This window comes from Quercus lobata, chromosome 4 (assembly GCF_001633185.2).
Source record: "Quercus lobata isolate SW786 chromosome 4, ValleyOak3.0 Primary Assembly, whole genome shotgun sequence".
NCBI classification, from domain to species: domain Eukaryota; kingdom Viridiplantae; phylum Streptophyta; class Magnoliopsida; order Fagales; family Fagaceae; genus Quercus; species Quercus lobata.
In genome coordinates, this window is record NC_044907.1 from 62,527,618 (window position 1) to 62,537,194 (window position 9,577).

Consider the following 9,577-nt stretch of genomic DNA (forward strand, 5'->3'; position numbering starts at 1 on the left):
ATCGACTTGGAAAAGGCTTACGACTGCCTCGAATGGAGCTTCATCCGAGATACCTTGGCCCTTTTCAAGTTCCCTAGCCAACTAGTCTCTCTAATTATGAGCTGTGTCTCAACTTCTTCCATCTCTGTTTTGTACAATGGTAGTGCTTTCAAGCCTTTTCTTCCTTCAAGAGGCATCAGACAGGGAGACCCCCTTTATCCCTATTTATTTATCCTTTGTATGGAAGTTCTGGGAGCCCCCATCACAGAGAAGTGCGATGCCAAGCTGTGGGACCCATTTAAAGCCTTGCAGGGAGGGCTGGCCTTTTCTCATCTCTTCTTTGCTGACGATCTCGTCCTTTTTACAAAAGCGGACGTGAAAAATTGCTTGGCTATGAGAGATGTCCTTGACTTGTTTTGCTCTTTGTCAGGTCAAAGAGTGAGTAGTACAAAATCCAGGGTGTTCTTTTCTCCTAATGTCAGCACTGAAACTAAAGCAGATTTATGCGAGATCCTGGAGTTCAGGTCCACTCTAACACTAGGGAAATATTTGGGATTCCCTATAAAAACACTCAAGCCTGAGCCAAGATTTTGGGTTTATTATTGAGCGGATCCAAAGTCGCCTTGCTAGGTGGAAAGCTAATCTGTTGTCTTTCGCTGGACGGCTCGTTCTCACTCAAGCTGTTATTACTACCATTCCAAATTATGCAATGTAGTGTGTGGCCCTCCCTACAAATCTCCATAGTGTGGGCAAATTTAGTTGAAACTTCCTTTGGGGATCAACTGACAACAAGAAGAAGCTTCACATGGTTAGCTGGAAGAAGATTACTAAGCCCAAAAGAGAGGGATGCCTTGGTATCTATGCAGCTAAAGCCAAAAATATTGCTCTTTTAGCCAAACTTTATTGGGGATTGATGACAGAGACGTCCTCCCTGTGGGCCAAGGTATTAAACCACAATTATAGGGTGGATTGAAGACTAACCAGTGCCCATCTGGAAGACTATCTCCATCTCAAAGGTGAACTGCTTCTTTTGGCAATGCTACCACAATAGTATCCTAGTCCGAGCCACTCTTGCCTATTGTGGTATGGATATTTCTCCTTCTTTCCCAATTTGCAATGGTGCCCTAGAAACCATTATACATGTTTTAAAGGATTGCCCATTTGCCTAATGGTTCTGGAACTCCTTTCCCCAGCCTATGCAGGCGTCTCTATTCTATGGGTCTAGACTTGTAGATTGGATGAGACTAAATTGCCAAAATACAAAAGTCTCCCCTTGTTTGGGGATCAATTAGGGGGTTGTCTTCCCTTTTGGGATAAAGGGACTTTGGCTTCACAGAAATAGTGTAGTATTCGGTAGAGAGAGACATCAGAATGATCTAAAGAGGGAGGTGATGGCTAAAGCCACTGAATTTGCATTTCTTTGAGCTAATGATAGGCTTGGTGGTCATCACACAACTATCAAGATCAATTAGCATCGCCCCCCTGAGAATTGGGTTAAGTTAAACACTGATGTCTCTTCTATTGGTAACCTTGGTTTGGTAGGAGGTGAAGGATTGATTTGCAACGCAAATGGGGAATGGGTGAAAGGCTTTGCAAGAGCTATAGGGGTCACTACAAGTGCTGTTGCCGAGCTCTGGGCTCTTTGAGACGGAATCCGCTTGTGTGTCGCCTTAAAAATCCTAGCAGTAATCATAGAATTGGATGCCAAGCTCGTGGTGGATCTATTGCAAAAAGAGGATAGAATTCAGAACGGTTTGGATGCTATTCTTGGAGATTGTAAGGTGGGTTTGAGAGATATTCTCATGGTTAAGATTCAAAATTGTTATAGGGAGGCAAATAAATGTGCCGATGCTCTAGCTAGGAGGGGAGCCTTGCTTCCCCAAGATTTTTGTAGTTTTTCTGGAACCCCCAGCTGATGTTTCTTTGCTGCTTAGTTTAGACGTGGCTAGGGTTGCTTTTGATTCGATTCTTAATGTTTTTGGTGTTGTGGTTTAGTCTTTAATGAATTCCCCTTTCTAACAAAAAAAAAAAAAAAGGGCCACGTGAGGGTGTATTCAGATCAGGTTGGGAAAAACCTGCATGGAGCAGGAATACTAGGATAAGTGACAAGTCAGGTTTAAGGTGGGTTAGTAGTATTTTGACATCTTTTAAAGTAGCTTCAACATTAATGATAACCAGCAACAGACCTAGTATTTCAAGTTAAAGAAGGCCGACAAAAATTGACTAACATTCGGGTGGTCTAGTTGGTAAGATAACAGGCCAACAAGTCTCAGGAATTGAGTTCGAGCCTCAACAACTAGTTGTGTGTTGGTGTTTCTTATATCCCATCTCCATCACAAATGGTCCAAAAAGGAATAAGTGAATTTCTTTCGGACTGAGAGTATGGGGTCTGGCCTAGGAGCGAGTAGGGTTCTAATATAGTCATGCCTAACTAGGAAAGCCACACTGGTCACCTCCCTCTACCCATTTTTTGTTTACCAAAAAAAAAAAAATCCATATATTATTAACAAACTATCAACCAAGACAAAATATAGAAAATTATTTTTTCTTAATATATTAAGATGCAATTATCTACCATAAAAAACAAAACAAAAAAAAACCAAAAAAAAAATTACTTTTTTTTTTTTTTGCATCTCTATCAGTCGCCTATTCCTTATTGTTGCCCTACTACCAACCAATAGTCAAACACCAAACAATATTATATATTCTCTACAAAATCATCTCTTTCTATATATTATAGCTTTATTCTAAGGTTTTGAATTCCGTTCTAGAGATCATTTCACGGAATATTTTGGTACTGGTGTATATCGATGCACTGCTCCGAAATAATAGATATGTGTAGGTTTAAAAAAAAAAAAAAATCTTAATAAAATAAAATATATTGGTTATAAAATATTATATATATAAATTTTGGTATTTTTGTAAATAAGCAAACACCTTTAGGGTATTTGTAAAGTAGGTACTTTCCAAGAAATTTCCAAACTCACCTTTTCACTCCTACCCACGTGACTCTGCTGCTCTAACTCTACTTCTTTTTTTCTTTTTTCTTTTTGCTGGGTAATTGCGAGGGATAGAACCCCTGAGCTTAAAGGTTACAACGGAACCGGGTACCATTAGGCTACAAGGCCCAATGGCTGCTCCTCTAACTCTACTATTTCTTATCTCTACTAGTGGGAATCTAAAATTAGTGATAATAGTTTACAACATGAAACAAAAATAAATAAGTACATAGTTTATTAATAAAACCGATTTAAAGGATAAAAGTGGTAGGATGTTTGATGATGAAGCTGAACCTAATTCTAAACATGAACTTGTTGAAATTGAAACGTCATTCCATGGCCCCATTTCTTCATTTCTAACATACTTAAGTTCATCAAAATTTGGTTGAACATGGGAAACTTTTTGAACTCAATCCAATTCCATCATGATCTCTATCACGGTAGGCCGTTTCTTTCCATTCGAGTGCAAACATCTTTTTGCAAGGTTAGCAATTGCCATGACTTCATCTTTATTACAAACCTTACATACTTGAGTATCAAGTATATCAAAGAGACGGTTCTCTTTTAATGAATGAACAAAATATGTAGACAGATTCCGACTTTCTACTGATCTTGTTGAAGAAACTGGTTTTTCTCCCAGTAAATGCTCAATAAGGACCACTCTGAAACTATAAACATCACTTTTGTTTGTAAATTGACTTGTTTGAAAGTATTCTGGATCCAAGTAGCCAAAAGTACCATATACTAGTGTGGTTACATGAGTTTGGTCAATGGCCACTGATCTTGAAGTGCCAAAATCTGCTACTTTTGCTCTATATTTGTCATCAAGGAGTATGTTTGAAGATTCTATGTCTCGATGTTAAATGGGCAGTGAAGTTGCAGAGTGTAATGTTAAATGGGCAGTGAAGTTGCAGAGTGTAAGTATGATAGAGCTCCCGCAATTTCTGCGGCAATTCTTAAGCGCAAATCCCATGTTAGCAATGGAAAATCTTCATTTTCTTTGTGGAGATACTGAAAAAGTGTGCCATGGGAATGAATTCATAAACTAACAAAGGAACTTCTATCTCAAGACAACACCCGAGTAGTTTAACCACATTTCTATGATTGATTTGTGAAAGAATGATAATCTCATTAATGAATTGTTCAAGATTTCCCTCGTCTATTGTGTTGCACTTTTTAATTACCACAATTCTTCCATCAATTAACATTCCTTTATAAACTATACCTTGTCCACCCTTACCAAGTATTCTATTTTCATTAAAATGATCAGTTGCATTTTCCAACTCTTTTGAATTGAATAATTTTGTCTTCTGAACATTATTTTCATTTGAAGATAATTGTTGTTGTAATAACAAACCACCATTCCTTTTGAAGAATTTTTGCTTGAGCTTTATTATGTTTCTTTTCTTTATCACTTTGTATAACCACCAAATAACAAGGAGTAGAAACAATACCCCAAAGCTTGGAGAAATAACTGCATACATCAAGCAAAAAAATAGAAATATCACATCAACCTAATTTTTTTTTTTTAATTTTTTTTTTTTTCCGGTTAGAAACATCAGCCTAAAAATTTAGGTTATAGAAAAATATGAATAAGTTTAAATATATTTGGACATAATTACAATGATTTGGAAACATCTTTCCCTCAAAAAGTTGCCAACTTTTTTTATTCTACATTAATATGTTCTCACAATATGTACAACCTAAATAAGTGTTAACTCCTAATTAATTTCTTAAGAAAAAGGGAATTTACTATTAGGTACTTGATTTTTTAGTTAATAGTTCAATTATGTAATGGCTTTCTAAGACTGGGATATTTTGTCACTTATCTAACTTTTCAATGTGTCCCTCGGCTATCCCGCCTTAAACGAGCTTAAACACCTAATTGATGAATTCTGACAAAATTTTTAATTTAAAAAATCTAAATTGAAATGAAGAATTGTACAACTTTATAGATAAAATTTATTTCTAGATAGATCTGTAATCTGTGGAAAAATATAGAAGAGTGATGAGTAACGCAATTCAGCTAATAGTCTGAAACTATCAAGTTATAGGAGGTACGATTATATCTTTTAGTGATAGATTGACAAGAGAACAGAAATTAAAAGCTAATTGACTTTTTGTGTGCTTCATTTTCTAAATGTGCATTTAATTTAGTAAACTAAATGTGTATGAAATATAGTATTTTTTTTTAATAACTTTTTCTTATCTGTGATCTAGCTCGGAATGTAGAATCAAGTCATTCACTCAGAGAGAAAAAAACAATAAAATCCATTAAAAAGAATTAACTAAAAAACAAAATAATTTTAAGAGAATTAAATGGAAATTAGAATTATAATATAAACACCGTAGAGTTACACTAGATGTCAGTTGTAACGTCCCTCTTAACGTCATGAACCTTATGCTATAGCACATCCTAGTCACGTAACCAAGATCTTGTTATTATTTTTCACTCTATTCATTTTCCAAATTTCCAAATTTAATGAGCAATAAGACATACCTATAATGGCTATCTTCAATGGAAACTTTCGCTTGTTGCAATTGAAACTGCCTTATGTATTCTCACACTCAAAATTGTTGGCACATCTGGGATACTTTTTCTTTTCGTCTTCGCATTCATTTATATCTGATAGGAATAAGATAACATGAAAATTAATTAATTTTTTGTGCATTTTGGTGTTTACACTTTACATACATATCTTTGCTCACTTATATAGGCAACAGAGGTTTGGGCAAATTAAATTTGTTGCTCACTCATATTGGCAATAGAGGTTTCAAAAGTACTAAGCACAAGTCATTCTTCAAAATTGATTTGGGTTAAATCCAAGGAGGCTAATCAAGCTCAAACACCTTATTACAAGGATTGCCTTGGTTCTTAAGCATCTGGGGAAAACATAAGCAGACTCTAAACATAAACAGAAAACACCAAAAAAAAATGTTATGACTCAATCAAAAGCTGAAAGTAGAAAACCAAAAGGTGGTCAGAGCCAATTGCAAGTGAATCGCTTTAGCTTTTTCAGGCTTTGTGGCAAAACGCAAATGTTATTTTAGCAAGAGCTTAAGACACCGACAAGTTTAAATATAGAAATAAAAAAGGGATAAATTACAACAATTATCCTTGAGAATTTAGGAAGTAAAACCCCCCACTTGAGGTTTGTATAAATGCTAAGATTAATTCATGCCCTCTAAAAAGTGTGATTTCACTAAAGACGAGATGACATTCCCTCTCATGAGTTTGATCATGAGATGACACACACACATATATAGAGGTTGAGTTCAAGCTATGTGTAATTTTAAGTAATATCAATCACACTATTTAATTTCTTGTTATTGAAATAATTATTTAAAATTCACACTATTTGATTACATATTCTCCATATTCTTAACATATATGTTGAATTTCACGACAAAATAGGAAGTTATTTACTTTTTCATCCATAAACTCATATTTGATGTATAATTTTAAATTACAAAAAGTTGAACTTTAAACATCTGATTGATGACATGGTTAATCATTCATCCTTGACCTTTTTGAAAATTTTGCAATCATGGAGAGTATATAAAGATAATGTAATCCAGTGCTAGATTTGTCAAAATTTGCTTTCAATAAAAAATATTAAATGGTTTAACATTGTTTAAAGTTATACTATGGATAAATTGAGTCCAACCCCCCTCTCATAAAATCTTTAGAGGGTGTGTTATTTCATATAACGTTTTTGTGAGTGTCATTTTGTAAAATTGTGAAGAAAGTTGGTGTAATTTATCATAAAAAAAGAGAAAAGAAAGAAAAATTAAAAGAGAAAAGGTGTACAAGATATAAATAAGAACACATCATACCTATTAGGCTAAAATGCAAAACTGACCCTTTAAGTTTCAGCTTTTATCATTAAAGTTCTCCAAGTTTCAGTTTTGTTATTTCAATCCTTTAAATTTCAAATTTTGTTAATTCAATCATCTCTTACCCTTCAGTTAAGTGTTGCCATTAATTAAACCAAAACAACGTCGTTTTTTTTTTTTTTTTTTTTTTTAATTTCTTAATTTTACTAAAATACTTTAATTAAAAAAAAAAAATCTAAAGGGAATGACGATGTTCCCCTGCCTCTGAAAATCAAAAACATTACCGATACATGTACGGATAAGAAGAGAAGGTTGAGAATCGGTCTCACGTACATCCATACGTTGAGGGTTTCGTTGTGCTAGGAGAAGACGTTGAGGAACGCATCTTTGAGCGGCCACTCGCACCGGTAATAGTCCAATATGTACTCATTGTCTCTCAGATATTCTGGCAACTCCTCGTACTTCACCAATCGCCGCTCAAATCTTTGCCTCTTCTTCTCCGCCTTCGTCTTCTTCGTCTCCTGTTGAGTTTCTGAGCTGGCTCGGTTTGGACTCCTTGTGCTTTTCCAGTGAACGATACTCATCGTTGTTGCTGTCGCTTTCCTTGAGATTTTATTCTTCGGCGAAAAATCTGCTGAATCTGAACTCTCCAACAGATTTGTGAGGTCCGAGTCTTGAGAGGTTCTGATCGATCATTTCCTTCAACTTCTGAGCCCTTTCTATTTATAATTTATACCCAACGAGGTCTGGTGTGTGAGCCAATTAAATAAAGCAACTACATGAAAATAGTGAAGCTTCTCGGCGTTTTTAGCTTTTTCTTTTGGTTTAGGATAGAGTAAGGGTCGTTCCCATTAGATTTTTTTTTTTTTTTTTTTTTTTGGTAATTAAAGATTTTAGCAAAATTAAGAAGTTAAAAAAAAAAAAAAAAAAAAAAAAAAAAAAAAAAACACCAAAACGACGTCGTTTTGGTTTAGTTAACGGAGCACTTAATTGAAGGGTAATAGAGGATTGAATTGACAAAATTTGAAACTTAGATGACTGAAATGACAAAACTAAAACTTAGAGGACTGAAATGACAAAAGCTGAAACTTAGAGGGTCAGTTTTGCATTTTATCTTACCTATTATATTATATATTAGATCATTATATAATGGGAAATACATAGTTTAGTTTAGGATAAATTTAAGTTAGAAATTTAGAATATAGTTTAGCCAAGGCTTGTGCTAATAGCTTCATAACACAATTATATGGAAAAGGATTACTAATTGTAGTAAAGGTTATAATAATTTAGTGTAAAGCGGGGACACATCTTCTCTTAATGCAAAAAAAAACTAGGCAAATTATGGGAGAGAAGGAAACACTAACTCGGGTTGATGAAGGGAAAAGATAATGGGAAATTACACTTTATTTCCTAAACTATACCCTTTTTTACACTAATTCAGGTTGATGAAAAGGGAAATTATAAAATAAGGTATAATTTATGGGGGGAAAGTGTAATTTTCCCAATGATTATACAAAACTTGATTGGTCTATCACCAATTCCTTTGGAAGGAGCAAAAGGAATAGGATCTAATAGAAAGATACTTACATATATATATATATAGGGTTGAATTCAAGTTACATCAAGTGTAACTCTAACCAATATTATACCACTTAATAACTTATTATTAGATGCGAATCATGACAAATCTACTATTGGATTACATTATATTCATATACTTTTTATGCTTGCAAAATTTCAGTGTGATCAAAGATCATTAGTCATGTTATCAATCAATTGTTTAAATTTAATTTTTTGTAGTCTAAAATAATTCATAAAAGATGAATTTATGGATCACATGGTAAATAACATCCAATTGACATGAAAATTGGCATGCATGTTAAACACATATAGAACATATAATTCAATGGTGGGATTTTCAACATAGGAATCTAATAACAAGTTATTGGGTAGTGTAACATTGCTTAGAGTTACACTAGCTAGGTGTAACTTAAACCCAACTTATATACACACACTATCTATTCCCGTATTCGAAATAATTATAAACGATATATTGATAAAATTGTATATATCTTTCTATTTTATTTCTTCTTTTATAAACTCTCAAATACACTAAGTAAAAATAAATCATATTTTATTCCATTATGATCTCTCATTCTCTCTATTACTTTTCATTCCATTCTTTCATAATCTTCCAAATGTGGGAATAAATGATAGGATTTAGAGTGGGCATAGCGTGACAATAGTGTTATTTAGTAACTGTCTCTTTAGTATCTATTTGTAGTTCAATTGAGGACAATCATGGATTCCGATCATACTAATTGGAACATTTAGGATCCATTTTAATTGAGGGGGAGGAGGGAGAGTGGAGGGAAGTAGACTAAAGTTGGCTAAAAATAGGCTAATTTTGAGCCAATTTCACTCTATTCTATTATACTCCTCCTCTCTCCCTCTCAATCCAAACAGGCCATTAAACTAGTAATTTTGCTCAAGATCTTTTTTATTTTTAGACTTGTGTTTATTTGTTTATCAAGTGCAATTTGATAAAGTTCCCTTAATTAAGACATGAATTGATCCTCTTAAGACAATAATCCAATAAGAAGTAGCCCATAATAGTAAAAATGAAGCAGTGAGTCACGTTTAAGATAATAATATTTTTTTTTTTTAAGGCAAAAATCTTGTAGCAATGCAATAATAATACTTGCGGGCTAACAAAAATCTTTCTTGCAATTATTATTGTAGATCTCTGAGTGTAAAAACTA

The 9,577-nt window shown here is 33.8% G+C and overlaps 1 pseudogene; it reads right to left on the minus strand.

Annotated features, from left to right (window-relative positions):
- Positions 1–3,387: 3,387 nt before the first annotated feature.
- LOC115985552 lies at positions 3,388–4,488 on the minus strand (annotated as a pseudogene).
- Between the last annotated feature and the right edge of the window lie 5,089 nt (positions 4,489–9,577).